At 41.0% G+C, this 18,034-nt stretch overlaps 1 protein-coding gene and 1 pseudogene across 7 annotated transcripts in view; both read left to right on the forward strand.

The window, feature by feature from the left end:
- LOC131694044 (CUGBP Elav-like family member 4) overlaps positions 1 to 18,034 on the forward strand; it is a 467,189-nt gene that overhangs the window by 348,978 nt on the left and 100,177 nt on the right. The window lies entirely within an intron of this gene.
- On the forward strand, positions 12,188 to 12,366 carry LOC131694429 (U4 spliceosomal RNA; annotated as a pseudogene).

Below are 18,034 nucleotides of genomic sequence, written 5' to 3' on the forward strand. Positions count from 1 at the left end.
CGGCGAATCCCAAAGCAAGTTTTGAGAAGAACGATCAACAGTGAACCAGATGATTATTCTGCGGCAAATTCTGGATAAATTCCGAGAATAGAACTTTCTGACTCATCACCTGTTCGTGAATTTCAAGGCGACAATTCAATTAAATGAAATTAACTGTGGCGGATAATACGTGAACATACCTTTCCTGTTTGTATTTGATATTTTAACTTGTTTGTGATGTTAGATGCAGTGTGTCCCACATTTATACGTTCAGCCTAATTTTCTAGAATAACTTTTCCTTTTCAAACTGCTCCAGATCTTCAGCGTTTAATTTAAAGCTTTATCAACGATCGTTCTCAATGTTTGGTGCATCTTGTCAGTTTGTTACGGCAATTTAAGTGAAAAATGTTTCCCTCATTTATCCGCACATAGATTATTCATGCAAACACACTGAACTAAATTATCTGAGTTAATTTAAAGTCTAATAAACGACGTTTCTCAAAATTTGGAAACTGTGGTGAGTTTTTTCGTTTGTTATTACCACTTAAGTGCAAAAAGTGGTCCCCTACATTTATAACGTATTCTCAGAAAAACTACAGTTTTTCGCAAAAACTGTTTTATTCAATTATCAAGAAATAATCAACACTACATTTATTAATCAATCGAACTCCCATCGCTTTTGAATACAAGCCCAGAAAACTTGGTACAGTTTGTTTAAATAGAAAAAAATAATACTGAAAACATTTGAGTTGAAGATCCGCTGCTGTAACTAGCGGATTGAAATAAGAGCGTAAATAGGCTCACTACCTTACTTGACTTTTTTAGTTATTATTCACAATTTTCAATCCCAATTGATAGTACGAAAAAATTTCATATGTTCATAAAACCGATCCTAACGTACTGGAGACAAACGGAAACACAGTTTTTCATATTTTCAGCTCAAAATTTCCGAACCACAACAGACCGTATATTTTTATTCTACATTACTCCATCAGTCAGTAAATCCATCCCAAATGCACTGATCTGTACTAAAAGTTATTTGCTGACAAACGTAAAAAAAATGAACAGTGCTTCGTTCTGTTGAGTACGTTTTAAACATCCATTAAAAAGACCTCACAAAAAAAGTAAAATGACCGGAACACAGCCTGCCCCGCGCTGGAAAGCGAAGCGTTCAAATATTTATACCACTCACTTTCCCTTTCTGCGGATCCGCCAGGAACGGAAAAAAGGACGAAGAAACAGTTCAATATTTAATATTTGCTCCGAGTGTTTGGGGATCCGTCTGTTTTCCAACCCTGATTGGTAATAATCTTGCATCATCGTTTGCGCGAGAAGAGCATTCTTCGGCTCGGTCGGCGGTAAACGGTGGAAACCGAAATGGATCTCCGAGGTGAGCTTTAAATTGAAATGTTGATGGGGTGCTGGTAGCAGTAAAAATCGTTGCATTGAACGAGAGAAAAAAAATACATGCCCTGAGCTTGAGAGGTGCAAACAGGGAAAATGGCTTCAAATGGTTGCACGGTTGAAACGCTCTGCAACGGGAACTGGCAAAAAACGGAAAACATTAAATTAAATGTTAACGATCATAATGATAATGATGATAATTCCGATGAAAGAAGGCAAAAAATCAAGCAGAATGGAACAGTCCTTAGAGAACGTGCGGCTGTGGAGAGCCACAGAAATGAGGGCGCGAAATGGTTTTATGGTTTCGCCGGATTGAGGTTCTTTTTGCGTAAGAGCAGCGATATTTTATTCGAACAATGTTCAGAAACATAAGTTTTAATTTATGTTTTAGGAAGCACCATTATAGACACGTTTTTCACCCTGAAATTGTTTATGTTCCAAGTTCAAACTTTGAAACTTTGAACTTTCTTACATAACTTGTGGCAATACACCATTTTTCGTATTTTCTAGGGTTCGAACATTGCAAGTTAATAGAGATGCGTGAGAGAGAAATTATTATCAGTAGATCATTAATTTACTACCGCTATGTGATACAATCCCAACGATTTACGATTAGCGTTGTAGCGAAAGATTCATATGGGCAAAGGGTTACTAGCATTAATAATAACCTATCCAACTTCGACTAAATATGTTGCCGATAAAACCGATCCGAATTGGCACATTACGTACCACCTGGCCAATCGCAGATCTTCTCCCGTGGTCCGTGCAATGTTTGGGCCAAATAACTAGCCGGCGTGTGCCATGATGCTCGCATGTACACATTCCCTCGAATATTACACCCAGCATGACACCATTTCTATTCCCTGTGAACCCATCTATACGGACAACAATACCGACATTGTGCCGAGGATGCTGTAGACAATACACACCATATCCTGTTCAATTTTCGGCTCACTTCACATGTTTCCCAGCCCACTGCCACCTCCCATCGGGAAACCGTACGCCGGTAGTAACACAGATATCAGCAAAAACAGCAAACGGAACGATCAGCCGGGACATTCGGTGAAAAGGAACCTCCTAGCTTGGCATCCGTTGTTCATATATAATTTTGTATTTATTTCATTTTTCTTTCGGTTCAACCATTTGGATCCAAAGGAAAAAAAAACCTTCGACACCAGGTGTATCTGATAGGCTCCCTGTTCACATATCCTCACCAACCTTATCCAGCATGGCACAGTACCGAGATCCGAAATCGAAGATTCACGCTGATCTGTTTGCTTTCCTGCTGCCGTCCGCAGAACGCCCTTTTGTCGGAGGCAGCCAAAATGGAAAGACTCTCCAGGGGCTCGGTGGAAGGTTCTCTCGCGCATACATACGTGGGCTGGGCACGAACGTTCCCCGATGGGGGGCAACGTGATGCACATGTAGCACTCAATTTGCCTTTATTATTCCTTTGTTTATTCGCCTTTATTCATTTTATTTCGGTGTTCCATTCTGATTATTGGATTCTGTTAGCAGTGTTTCTCGGGGGAGCTTGGTTTCTCTGTTTATCCGGACGGACGGATGTAGAAAGGTAGGTGGTTTGGGGGCTGCAAAGTGGCGCACTTCGGGATAGGTGCTATATTGGCAATGCTTGTTCGCTGAGTTTTGTAATCGACGACCACGACGGGGATCGGCTGTTACGGTCGTATGAGTATGTGTCGAAAACTTGTGGGGGTTAAAGTGGAAAAACACACTCAAATATTTTTATTGGATACTTAGGCAGTTGAGTGATAAGGAATAGGAAAAAAATCAGGTTTTGCTTTTCTTGCATCTGGCAATATTTGGTATGTTCTGTGGACAAAAGTTTAGAGGAATTGTGACGTTTTGGATTTAAGGACATTATACATGCGAGCCACAACATAGCTCCTACGCCACACACCCCTCTCCCCTGCCTAACCATGTATCTGACATGAGCAAATATAAAAATATGTTTTTCAACACACTAACCTTGCTGGTATGCAACGAAACTGCTACTTAAGGAAGCTAAAATATTTTCCTATACAATCAATCCGAGTTTTTGACGGAATGCCATCTGTAGCTCCTATTTTGTGCGAAAATATCACCCCTCTTCACTTGGGGTTTCTTTTCGAAACACTCTTCTTCTCGTTTTCATTGCACTTTTTTCACATACCACTGCAAACACACTCGCGAAACTTTAATCGTTTACTAACAAAACTTCAAATTTTCTGCCAATGTGCAGATGACCAAAGAAAAATGTTTAGAAACTCTCATTTGTGCGTTTGAATTTTCACTTCAGATTTAAGTTTTTCCTAATGTAAACAAGCGAGTCGGTGCCTAGCAACGTGACTTCCACATATCTTCACCTTAACTATTCAGTTTTAGTTTTCCATAATCACACTTTGGGAAATTTTCCCTAAATTTTGTTGTATGTCCAACACAAAAATCCTATAACAGACTGCTAACGCTGGCTGTTATAAATAAGGACTCGTTAGTAGTTAAAACAAACAGAAGTTTATAAGAAGTAACAATGCGAGATATAGTTTTGAAATATTTCTGTTATGTGTTTCTGATCGGGAAGGGTACCGGGTACCCGTCAATTAAAAGGTACATAACTGTGTCATTTTCAACCGATTTGGGCACTTTTGGATGTTTTGGATAAAGAAATTTTTAGCAACTGTAAAAATGAAACGAGTAAATGTGTCTGGTTCCCAGTAATCCGGATCTCCGGGGCGATGTTCTAGTACAACTAAGATATGATTCGAAAATTCGACCATGTCAAAAATTGCTAATGATTTTTGCATCCCCTTTTTTTAAGAGCTTTTTAATACATTTTAATTATATATCCAACAATATCGCTTAATAGTGATAAGGACTATATTAAATAAGACGAAATCGCTACAAACGTAGTTTGACACAACAATTTGTATAACCTCAGCTTAAAATTAACTGAAAATAGTAGAGCTGCTGTATATTGCACCAACTTCAAAATACCTACAAAAATTTACATTTTATTCAAAATTCGAATGAAAAAAAGATAAATCATACGGCAAGATCCGGAAAAGTTGTTAAAGCAGCATTACGAAACAAGACTTCAGCTATCCAAAAAAAAAACATTTAAATTCATCCGATCTGGTCCAATCCACAAAATTCAAGCGACTTGAAAATATTGGAATTTTTACTAATTTGATGTGAATCGAAATGCTGTTGAGCCAGATATTATGTTTGGAAAAATATATCTCTGAATATGTGCACACGGATCTCTTCCATTTTCCACTGATCATCTGTCCATGCAAATGGAAAAACAAATTGTGAATAGATAACCTCGAAATTACTAGTTTTCGAAATGATAATGAAAATCGACCTCTGCACTGGTATATGGAGAGATGCTAAACTGTTGCAAAAACTTTTTATTTTCTATTTTTAGTTCATTATAAAGCATAATAACAGAAATAGCAGCAGTAAATAATTTTAGTCAAAATTCGATTTCAGTTACTTCTCTGAGCGAAGGTGTTGTCTGTTGATTTGAGTGTGCTGGACGCAGCTTTTGCAGTTGTCATCGCATACACCAAGTTCTCCTGGATTTCTGTAGATGAGTTTTTCCTAACGATATCTGTGCATGCTTTGCTGTAATTTATCCTCACAGAACTGGCATATATTTCTTTGTCTTGTACTGTGTGAAACCGTAGAACCTTATGCTTTGTATTGGATGGTCAGGTAACAAGGAATAGGTTGGCAGTAAACAATCTTATCAGCAAAACATATGAAAGATTTTCGTCATGTAGCTTCCGCAACGGCTTTCTCTTCTTTGTGTAGTGCCCTTTTTGGCAGCCACGCAAGTATGCGGTGCAAAGATCTTGATTCTAGCGTTGTCACACTCAATAACGTGTTTCGGGTTATTATGAACACACATTTTTGATTGGGATAATTTGATGAAAGTTTTCCGTATTGTGTTTTGGACAGAATTGAATTGGATATATGCGAGTTCTGGAAGCTATGCTTAGATACGAGGAAAGACACTCAATTGCAGCGAAAATTTCAAGTCCTCAATCCTGGCTCTTCTTATCATCTTCCCAAGCAATATTGAACAGTAGACAAGAAAGTGCATCGCCATGCCGTAATCTTTTCCGAGATTCAAAGACTCGACTCTGATGAAGCACCTCACTCCATCTATTTTCGCTTTGATCAATCGTGTCAGTATGTCCGGGAAACCATATAATCAGGTGTTGAGTTGGACACGTGACTTTTCGGCAGGGCTTTGACTTTTATGAAAAAAAAGTACCAAAACTAATTTTGAGAAAATCTTTCGAAAGCGGAGTGTAAAATCTAAGTCGTTAACAGAACACTTGAGTTTTGTAAAATGTTCAAAGTTCAATGCAGATTTGTCTGTAACATTAATCGAAATCAGGTGAACGGAGAATTTTCCTGTAAACTGTACGTGGAGATCGGTTCACTGAGCAAATGATTTATTAGGGAATTCAACCGACTTCTATCATACAACAACTAGAAGAATTATTGGATGGAAACTTGTAAAAAACACTGAAAACTCGAATTTCAATAATTTTGACCAAAGACGTTCGTGTTCAACCGTCGCTCATATAGATTCTAGCAGCAAATATGGAACTGTATATTTGAGAAATCAGTTGACACTAGGTGTTTAATTTAAGAAATGTTCGGCAAGTAATAGATATCTCAAAACTTGATCGCTTCTGGTTTACAACAAGTAAATTACCTGACGAATGACAATGGTAGGTTACTTGACTTAGCCTCTTTAAGTAGTCCCAGTGATTTTGAAATCCTAGAACCACTCCTACCGCTAATGAAATTGGATCGTTATCATCATCCGTTTGTATTGACCATTGAGACTCTGTACGATTCACCAATGATTGACGATGTAGAAATGTTGTATGATTTTAATCAATGCGATTACGACGAGCTAAATGCGAGAATCTCAAACATCAATTGGGTTGAAATATTATCACTGGGTACCCTCGACGAGGCTGTGGACAGGTTTTATCGTGAATTGTACTTAATTTTTCAACAACACGTGCCTCTGAGAAAGCGAATGCGCCGTTGTATAAATAAACGTCCTTGGTGGAATGATGCGCTGCGCAATCTTCAAAATCGGTTAAGGAAGGCTCGTAAACGATTTTCCGGACAAGAGGTGAAGATATTTAGAGCGACAATTACAATCATTGAATGCATCTTGCTTTCGATCATACGTTTCACGACTGGAGAGTAACAAGAAGCACGAGCCAAAGCAATTTTGGGCTTATTTGCGGAACAAAACATCCAACCGTGGTCTTCCTTAAAACGTGAGCTACCGTGACAGGACCTCAACGACACCTGCGGAGTCAGCAATTCTATTACATCTTGCTTTCAAAGTGTGCTAAGTAGTAACCCACCACCTTTGTCTGAATCGTACCTGAGTAGTCTGCCGACGTTCTCCTTGAATTTGCCTGTAACATCCTTCACCGAACGCGAAGTGTACACCAATCTACGTAGTGTTGACGGTTATAAGGGACCAGGATCGGAAGCTTTAATAACACCAATTCATAAAGCCGGTAACGTCCATGACGTCATAAATTACAGGGGAATTTCAATTCTGAGCTGCCTTCCAAAAGTTTTAAAAGTATGCTACTAGATATTCTCTACCCTTCAGTGAATAAATTAGAGAAACGACAACAAATTGATGCAGTGTATGTAGATTTCTCAAAAGCCTTCGATCGTCTTCCTCATCAGCTAGCTGTTGAAAAGCTGAGAAGAATTGGATTTCCGGACTGGTTGACCAATTGGATCTCCTCGTACCTTACAAACCGCAGTGCATTTGGAACTGTACTTTCAGACCCTTTCGACATCACATCGGGTGTACCTCAAGGGAGTCACCTCGGACTTCTTCTCTTCGTGCTCTTTGTGGATGATATTTACAGCGAATTGACATCGTGTAAAGTGATGTACGCAGATGATCTGAGAATCTATCGCATCATAACAACTCTGGTATATTGTTGTGCGCTTCAGAAGGACATCGATAGGATCATGGCATGGTGTGATAGAAACGGAATGACTATAAACATTTAGAAATGCATAATCATAATCACATTTACACGAATACTCTCGCCAATTACGTTTGAGTATGCTGTGAGGGCTGTTCCAGTAGAACGACTTTCTTCCATCAAGGACCTTGGTGTTATACTTGACCGTAAGCTACGTTTCATCGAACACGTCAACGCAGTAACTGCTAAAGTCTATGCAGTACTAGGACTTATCAAACGAAACACCCGAGATTTCAACGACGTCTATTGTCTGAAGGCACTGTACATCGGTCTAGTACGCAGTATTTTAGAATATGGAGTTATCGTTTGGGCCCTGTATAACACCATGCACATTAATCGTATAGAACGTGTGCAAAAGAGCTTCGTCTGGTATGCACTTTGGCGCTTTCCCTGGCGTAATCGATTTGAACCACCACCATATGAACATCGCTGTGCTCTCATGAACCTGCCTACATTACGAAACAGGAGAGTTTTTCTGCAGCGACTTTTTACTTTCGATCGTCTCGCAGACAACATTGACTGCCCTGTGTTTCTTGCGAAGCTGAACTTCAACGTCCCTGGTTCCGATCGTTGCGAAGAATAGATTTCTTTCGGCGCTCTTCTCATCGCACGTACGGCCAGAATAACCCAATGGATGTTTGCTGCCAGCCCTTCAATAGCGTTTTTCACCTTCACGACTGAAATATAAGTAGAGAATTGTTCAAAATTCAAAATAGGTTAGTTAGCATAGTATTTTAGTCTGCACGACAATTATTTATTCGAAGACAATAATATTTTCGTGGCCGTTTTAGTATGAACCGTCATACTGTTAGAGCATTTTTTTCCTTATTGCCGTAAAGGTATTACTGTTTAGTTTAATTTAATTTAGTTTAGTTTAAATTTTTAAACTACTCCATTTATTATAGAAACATCTGCATAGGACTGAAAGGGCTGCAGCATACTCTTCTGGTGCCTTTGGTTAAGTCTCAGTTTTGCGCCCTTTTCCTGAATACATAAGTTTTCTTTTTCAGTTAGACCTTCGAACAATAATTTTGTGTGGCACACTTATCCTGAATGGCAACAAACCAGAACTCCCTTTAAATGCTGTAAACAAGCAAACAAATACTCCCACGGTGAAAGAAGCTCTTTACGTTCAAGAGCAAGTTGCGTGCACGAGATCCGACTGACATTCAATAAAATTTCTTAGATCCACATCCACAACTCCGTTAAACTAGCGTAATGAGTCGCGTCCAAAAAAAATGATTTGCAAAAAATATCCTTGCGCGAAATCGTCGTAAAATATCCGATCTTTTTCGTACCTTAGAGCGCCATAATAAACAATAAATTTAAAAGTTCATCGTCCTGCTTCAATCCATCTAATGTCACAAGCGCGTCGTATATCTTTCCTGCTATTCTGGTGCTTGGTTTTGTCTCAACCACATACCACATACGAATCAGCTCAGTAAGTCATGTTCTTGCACCTTCTGCCACAGCTAGTTTCGTTTACTAAACACTAAAGACGAAAAAAGACAACAGCGTTTCAATCCCGCGATTAAGATTGGGTACGCAATAAAAACAATTGACGGTAATCATCAAAACTGTCGTTCCCAAATCTGGAGATCCTATTTAGGACCCAACGTTGATTGGAATGTTGCAAGACGTCACGGAAATTGACGACCTGAGTTAGCTAAGAAATAGGTCCACCAACGCAAATCATGTTTATTTAGGCCTTTCCTCGACATTGATTACTTTTGGCCATCCTTTGTGGCCAGATTAATTCGCGATAAGGGTCGATGAGTTTCCCGTTACCAATAATTGTCAGTAGTCCTAATAAAAGAAAGCCCTCACTTCGTCCCACTTCCGATGATGCGCGTTGATTATTTAACACGCCCACCAGAAGCGAAACAAACCCAGATTCTAAGAAAGAAATGTTTCATTAAATTCCCCAAACGTCACCACGATTTGGCCGAAATCAATCGATCTGAAGTTTTTTTTACGTTCAAAGCAATTTTCCCCTCCATGTCGCACAAAGAGACTCATTTTATTTCATTTGTTTACATCTTGTAAATTCTTATTAAAATTTGCTTTGTAAAATTTCTTTCATTTCGCCTCCTGCCAATCTAGTTGATTTAACAAACAGAAAAAAACCAGGGCAGTTGCAACCAAATCAATTTGGGATTCCTTCTCTATTCGAATAGTCTACTTCAAACAAACAGATGGGAAAACTGTTTCGACTCTCGAAGCACGCAAAAAAGTCGAGAATAGCCAGAGGGAGGAAAATTGCTTTTATAAAACGATTCGCTGTGGCCTACAAGTACCGTTTCCGATGTTCTTCGTTTCCCTCTATTGCTGTTACTTTTCGGATCGGGTCTCTCCTATTCAATCCCTAACAAACCGGAGAGATCTGCGCCAGCAATATTCGACACGAATCGAAGATAAATTCAGTAGTAAATATCAAAGCACGAAAAAGGCAGTCGGAGAAATTTCACCCGAGATTAAGATAAACCGCGGCTGAGCGAGCGTAAAAAGTTGTAAAAATAAACATCGATTCTGATTCGAAAACGAATTTCGTTTTATTCCTCACCATTTATATGGCAAATAGCAATAAAACTCACTGTTGATCGTACGTATTTTTCTGTATTAATATTTGATAGTATCCAAATTTTTATGATTGAATTGACACAAATCGGTTAGGAAAAGGTACCACCCGTGCCTTTCTCCTTTCCCGGGCGGCAGGGAAGACTTTATGAGTTCCGGTCGCCGGCTCTGCTGTACTGTACTGACTGATAAACAATTTCCAGGCTGGGGCATGAAAGCATGAAACGATACGATCGGCAATAATTTGTGAATTCCTTCATTTGATGTCGACATTTTTATGAATCAATATACTTGCATAGTCTTCTCGAATCGGAAGAGGTTTATAAGGAGAGCCTACAAAATAAAAGAAACGACACACGTACAAGCATTTCTGAGCTTTCTCCTGTCAGCGTTTTATATCTTCTATAAAGTTTATTGTTATTGGCATGTTTTTCGCACATTCGAAACCGGGTAGAAAATGAGTTATCACTTAGCGAACATCACTGCACTGGGCGGAGAGCTGGTACGGGGAAAACGGTTTGATTGAACGATGTCTGTATGAAATGAGATATTATGCAATAAATTTGGCGTGTTTTTTTACTAGCGGGTAAAAAAGAAAATCGCTTTACCGATCACTGGAAATAGATCAATACTCATGAAGTTTGTCTTATGAGATCTAGTATATGGGTCATTCCGCGTCAGATTTACAACTCAATGTTATATTTTTTATTCGAGAAAATTTGCACTTTATGGCGTAAACACATCGACGTCTATTTTGTAGTGATATTATTTTTTTGAAGCACATTAAAATTAGACATCACTGTAGTAATTTGTGAACTGAAAATCAAATTGAGTTACTCAATTGAAATGGATGTGACTAGCCAAGGGCAAAGAAGTAAAATGTTACGGGTGGTAGTCGCCAATCGGCGCAGGAGTGTCCGGTTACAAGGACCTGCCAAACCCCTGGATTATTCTTTATACCGGTAATATATAAGAGAACTTATTAGTCCTAAAATATCCGTGCGTGCAGTTGTGTGGATATAGAAGCTCTGTGACAGCAATCGTGTTGTTCTACTACGTATGTTGCACAATTTTTTTTAAAATAATATACAGCAACAAAGTGCGCTGCTTAGGCTCTCTCGTTGTGAACAGCTATGTCATCATCGTTAATGCTGCCTTGATGCTCGTGCTGTTCTTCCCTGTTTCTTGAACTTACGGTGCGTGCACGAGTGTGCAAAAAGTAAGAAGGAACATCGTCGTCTTTTCCAATTGTTTTTTTTTTTCGTTAGTGGTGCCAGCTTTTCTTTTTGAGGTACTAGATGCAGCTTTTTCAGTTGACAATATGAACTGGACAACAACCAAAAGTTTGGTTTACGCTATGGTATTTTGAACTGCGTTTTGGATTTGATTTCCGTACACGAGTTTTGTTTAGTGGTTTATGAGCATAGTTTTCCATAATGTGTCGTCTGAACCGGCATGTATTATTTTTCCTTTTTATGTCCAAATAGTTGTTTGTTTAGGAGAGGTTCTCGTTCAAATGACCAAAAAGTGAGCAAAATTTGTTTTTTTTTCTTGGTCAATGACATAAACACAAAAGGGAACGGTTTTAAGATTCGAAAAACTTACATTTTCGTCTTCATTTACAGATTATATGAAGATGAAAAAAATAAAATGGCGCCCGTTGTGACGTTCTGTGTAAGATTAAGTGCTAGTATTCCAAAACTGCGTACAGACTGCTGCCTCAGAATCGATCTGAAACACATAACTAATAATAAGGCTCAAAAGTAAACTAAATTTGTTAGAGGAATGATTTAAGAACGAATAAAAAACTTCAAGTTTGACGTAATGGCGCACCATCTCAAACTTTGAGATCGATTTTTCAGCCCTTTTTCCGGCTTCTCTAAAAATTGTGAATACAAAGAATTTGTAGATTTTATAGGTCATTCCCCCAATGAAAAAGATTTTTTTTGTGGTCAAATCGAACCGTTTTCAAATGAGATTGCACGCAGTTTTAAAAAAATCATGTTTGGAGATAAACGCGTTTCAAGTTTAGAGAACACTTTTTAAACAGTCACATGAAATTATGGGTTTTTTACATAGCTGATTACGAAAGGCAGTTTTTCGAAATTCAAACTGGCCGATCCAATATGGCGGACCCCACTAAAAATTAGATAGTATTTCTACCAAAATCGAGTAGCTTTGCGCAGTGGCGATATCGTAACCAATGAGGTACAACCGAGGTGCGATTATTGCTAGTTGAAAAACCAAAATCGAGTAAAAAAACCGTTTTGTATACTTTCCATGGGTTGAGAAGAAGAATGCAAATGTTTCGGAGCCAGTCTCCACACACACCCGTTGAAAAATTCATTGGAATTCTGGGTATTTTCTCCAGTACACCACTATATCAAATCATCTGCGGAAAGAGCCTCGTACACCGGTTTGATGGCATCTTGAACGTTCTTTTGAAGAAGATGGTCGTGTGTGGTAAAAGCCAATTCGCCTTTCGCCTCCACCGCACGTCACTTGTTAACACCTTATTAACACTTCATATGCTGCGGATTCTTGTCAGTTGAACAATTGTGGAAAAAGATACCCATATAGCATGTTTGTTACAGTGTCTGTGTTCCTTCTGTTCACCAGTCCATAGTATGTAGTATGTTGTTAAATCCGCTATCAGCTTGTCTGTCAGTATACCCGCGCCTTTTCCTCCGAGTCCCTTGGTTCCTTTTTTCACCGCTCGCAGTCCACCCTCTTTTGCACATGACCCACACGTTCCTTTTTTGCAAAGTGACGTCTTCGTATGGGTCAAAGTCCAAGAAAGATTTGAAGGTTTTGGAGTCGCCATCGCCGATGTGATTAACATATTTCATGCACAGCAATTGCTCGGCCGCGCGAACATTTCTTTAATAGCGTCGACACCCTTTTTCCTGCAGTGCCATGATGATTCGCAGTGCTGCTTTCGCCAAGGGAATTCAGCCATTCGTTGTACTCTATCGTCCCTATCTTCGACGCTCAGTTTGCGGGAGATTGTCAGAATGAAGATTTGACAACGAAGTACAAAGCTGTGCCGGAATACTTCCCAATCAGTGATGAGATCCCAAAAACAGATGAAACCCTCGTTTCTTCCAAGAACCGCCTCCAGAAACGCACAAGTGCGTTGCTTCAATGCGAATTTCGGTGTTTAGCCTCATTTCATCGTCCACAGCCTTCTTCTGAATTACTTCCAAAACTGATTTTGTGACAGTTTGAAGTGTAGTGAGAAAACTGTATTATATGGTGTTACTAAAAGTGAATTATATGCCCATTAATCCGAAAAAAGTCGTCAATCTTCCTAGTCCGACCCCCAGCGTGCACATCGCAAACATGAAACGGCGGTTTACTTCATATGCACTGCCAATAGTATGACTCGAACCCACGTGCCGCGTGCTGCACTGGAACTTCACCACGAGGTTGAAGGCTAATCATGCTCCAGATACACGGTTGAATATCACGTCTTCCCCGGAGGACTGGCAAGCTAAGCATTCACTTAAGAAGCTGAAGATAGCGACGAAGTTGCAAATCACATAACTGATGGTCTGGTCCAGATCAATGTTCTCGTAATTCACAGCTTTCAATTTCTTCGCGGACGTTCTCACATATTCGGTGTCGGTTTCGGTAAACTAATTCCTCTTTAATACCTTCGACAAGGGTCGACTACTGCGACTTTTACTGCCGCGAGTTCCCCTTTTCAACTAATTTGGTAGGTTTATGAGAGACAAAAGACGCGGAAGTCACAGGCTTGCATGGAAAGCACCGGAATACTAACTGTTCAGATACGCTACCAGCAGACGCAGTTAAGTCACGGCAGCAGTGGCGCCCTCTACAGACCAAGCCGAGAAATACGTTCTCAAGATCTATACACATTTTCCACCTGAGGCGCGCGTCTCAAACCGAAAGCGTCCCATGGCAGCCAGGACGCCGTGGAGTTTCGTAGATCACGAAACCGGACCAGAAAAGTTATCGAGGCTTCGAAGATCAAGAGCAGGAACGCGTTTCTCCAAGGGAACTCAAGCCGGAAAAGAAGGCAAGTAACCTTCTTCCTCGAAATAAACGGAACCACAACAGTCGAATGCCAAGAAATTGCTGATAAACTCGCCAGCACTTCAGCTCGTTATCCTTAGGCGCTGCCCTACCCCAACATTTTTAGCGCGGTGCCGAAGACTTGGAAGAGTGCCCATATCCTTCCCACCGGACTCCAGACAAGACTTCAACGGAGCGTTCTCCAGGATAAAATTAACGGCGGCCCCTGCTACCACCCTATGCTACACAATGATCCACCAGAAGAACTAGAAGAGTGCTGTTAGAATGTTATAACCGCATCTGGAAAGGCAAATCCATTCAAAATCCTCTTGCAAAACGGCCCTTGTAATCCCCATACCAAAGAGAGGTAACACTCCCCGTACGGCGAAAGACTTCCGGCCGATTAGCCTGCATAGGGAAAACTATGAAGCAGATGTTCAACAAACAGCTTATGCCCTGCCTCGAAGAAAACTCCTATCTTGACCAACGCCAATTCGCATTTCGCAAGGGTGGAGGGGCTGGAGCCCACCTCGGAGCCTTTGGAGAAATCCTCCGTCATGCCCTGGTGGATGATCTGCATGTCGACATAGCAGTATTGGACATCGCCAAATCTACTGCTAGGGGCTTCTCCGGTAACTAGCTAGCTGGGTAGTCACCGAAAACCTTGGGAACTACATCAAGGATCGTGTCTACGAAGCGGGAGTCGGTATCCAACAGTCCAGAACGTATGTTAAAGAAAACGATATCCGACATGAATCCTTCCTCGCCGTCACTTTATGCCTCGTTAGCATAAACTCCCGGCATACAAAGGCATCTCTGCCGAGGGGACTTTACATTTTAGTCTACGCCGACGATATCATAATCGTCGTAGTGGGACGAAAGATCGTTCCAGGATAGGTAAATCTCCAAGCAGCATTAAACACCATCGGAAAATGCTCTGAAGCAATGGGGCTCAACATAGCTGCCGCCAAATGCTCAGTATGGTTGCAATTCCCATCACCCGGCTGCTAGCAGAACGGTAAAACTCACAAATACACTTATTCCTTTCCGCAGAGAACCAAAAATCCTCAATATCACGCTGGACTGCCGTCTTACTCTCGTATCGTACTTCCGGATTTTCAAACGAGACTATGAAAGCATTCGAACCATCAGTGCCCGGCATCCGACATGGAACAGAAGAACCGCTCTGAACGTCTGCGATGCGCTCAACACACCCCAGTACAGCTAAACGACTTGGTTGGCCTCTAACCTACTGCCGAGCACTCCCGCCGAAGCACCTTGAGTCGAAGCTGGTATTCTCCCAACTAAGTGTGTACCTCTCCCACAAGTTGCTCCCTTTTCTCGGCAGAAGCTACTGCCATCAGTACCGCAATTACAAGGAGACCAGAGGGAATACCGACTATCACACTGGCGGATTATATGTCGGACATATCCGCCCTGGAAACGGGAACGTCTCACCATTCTCACATACAGGCTATAAAGGACACCTGCGGTCCGTTGGGCAAAATATGCTGAGTACCCGGTCACTGCGGGATCAGCGAAAACGACGTTAGCAGCTCGTGGGAGACAGGCCCAAATATTGCTCACTAAATTGGTCCCATCGACAGATTTCATCTTCCACTTCAAATTAGAAACTCGACCACCTCCAAAAAACCAAAGTAGGTCCGGAACGATGGACCGACCAGAGTAACATGCTCGAACAGAGAGCCCTCTCTCGCGTACGAGTTAGACACACCAAAATTACTCGCGCAGATACGATCACTCGAAATTACCCCAACCCTCTGCCAGGTATATCAAACTAGACTCACCGTGGAACATCTTCTGGTCGATTGACCAGAGTTTCAAAACCTTCGAAACCTCTACCAACTACCGTCTTCAATCCGAGACATTCTGATCAACGACAAGTGAAGAGACAATTGTTTCATACTTAAGAGACTGTCCGCCTCGCCCGCTCCTGAGTACTCTAAAACCTAGAGCACTTCACAACGCAACAACCAAACACTCAACCTTTAGAATATCGCCAATGAAATCTATAATGTAATATAAATTTGTTTACACTTTATTGTCTTCTAGAGCGAATGACCAAGTAGGTTAAATCCCGTAATAAACAACCAACCAACCAATATGTCATAATAATAATTGTTAGTGCAATGAATAGTATAAAAAATATAATAGTTAGAAGATTGTTTAGTTACTGTCAAATGTTTAACAACACTACTACAATGATTCGATCATAAACCATTTAAATAAATTTCTAACTTGTTTAATTTCAATGCTCGATTATTTACTTTGAAAAATTAAGATTTTGTTCTATAATATTATAGGCAACCACAGCAACCTACTATTTGAAGTTCTCCTTCCCATTATTTAATGCACAGAAAAGCAGTCTAAACAAACTAGCTTCTCCATCATGTGGCGTCCGAATCGTTTCTCGTACTTTCCAACACAAGCAACAAAAAGTCTCTCCATTCTTTTCGTAAAAAAACCTATTCACTGTTCCTTTCAATGCATCATCATGCAAATCTGTCGAAGATTTTAATACTGCATTATGTAAGCCCATCCATCGCCCCAACCCTCTACCAAACCCCCAACTATACTTCTATGTTTCTCGATACGAACAGGGGAAAAATCTCTCAAGCAACAGTACGGACGATCCACTCCGTATCACCTCAGATAGACGAAAGTCAACCCGAGAAACGAGGAATAATAGATTTCAATCCATGCACTGCACCCATTCACCCGTAATCCGTTCCGAAAATCTATACGAGACAGATGAGCTTTAAGCTCTCATAACTGGGTGCACACTTACCGATAGATCGGCTAAGCTACTCACGTCGATGCCGGCAGTCATCATCACCAGCATCATCGTCATCATCATCATGCTAACCCAGCCTTTCAGTGTTTCTATTTGCCAACTTTCAGCACCGAACCGAGCCGAGATGAGCGCCGGAACAAATACAAACCTCCTTTGGCCTAGCCTGACCGAACGACGACGGAGTCGAAACGGTGCAGTACCGACTGTCGTGACATAGCGACGGAGCAAGGATTCGCTGGAACAGCTCCTACCGTGTCGCACACAGAGTGCGGTTATGCCGGTTGTCCTATAGGCCAACTGTACGGTTCCGTCGTTCGTGAACAGGCGCACAACATTGTTGAGGACACGAAAAGATTGTATACGTTGGCCGTATTGCCTTCATCGGTTATCATACCCAGGCTACGGTACTTCGATTGGAGAATTTTATTCTAAAGTTATCAAGGTGAACTTAAATCCACTGACTGATAAGCTCGAAATTTGTTTGAAAGTCCTTCTTAAGCTACCCCATATTCCCATGGCTGGCATACTAGTTTTGGAGCGGAGAACTATGCTTCAAAACCCCCTTGAATATTATGTATTAGGTAGACCCCCCGACGGACGATTCGGCAAAGTTTCTAATTACAACCGTATGCATGTTGCAACCTCTGAACCACAGCCCGGAAGAACCGACGATGAGCAATAGATGGAAATGGAATTTTATGGGTTAAAACAAATCTACATATAAATATTAACTGCTCTGGCTTTGTTGTTACTTAGCATATATTTTTTTTCCTGTTCAAAATCTATTCTCTCGACGGGTCGAACGGCTTGTAGGCCCTACTTCACTCTGCAGCAGCCGGAGCGGTTGTGCTATTGTTCGTAATTTTCCAACAACGGGAAGGACGTCTGCAACAGCAGACCTCCCTCACGATGTCGTACACTCAAAGGCACTATTATTATTGCCTCCGCTCGTCTAGCTGCGGGGGAAAAGCAGCATCCTTCCCGCTAGTTTGGTCCAAGCGCCCTCGAGGAAAGTTGAAAAAATCCTTTCCGCCCACAATGACAGTCGAGGTGAAAGCGAACATATATCACGAGGGTGAATTCCCGTGTTCTTACAAAAATACGAACCATGACTGGCCAACCATTCCAGAGCTTATAGATGGGAAAGTGCGGGACCTGTGGTATGGTG

The sequence above is a fragment of the Topomyia yanbarensis genome, chromosome 3 (assembly GCF_030247195.1).
Source record: "Topomyia yanbarensis strain Yona2022 chromosome 3, ASM3024719v1, whole genome shotgun sequence".
In the NCBI taxonomy this organism is placed as follows: domain Eukaryota; kingdom Metazoa; phylum Arthropoda; class Insecta; order Diptera; family Culicidae; genus Topomyia; species Topomyia yanbarensis.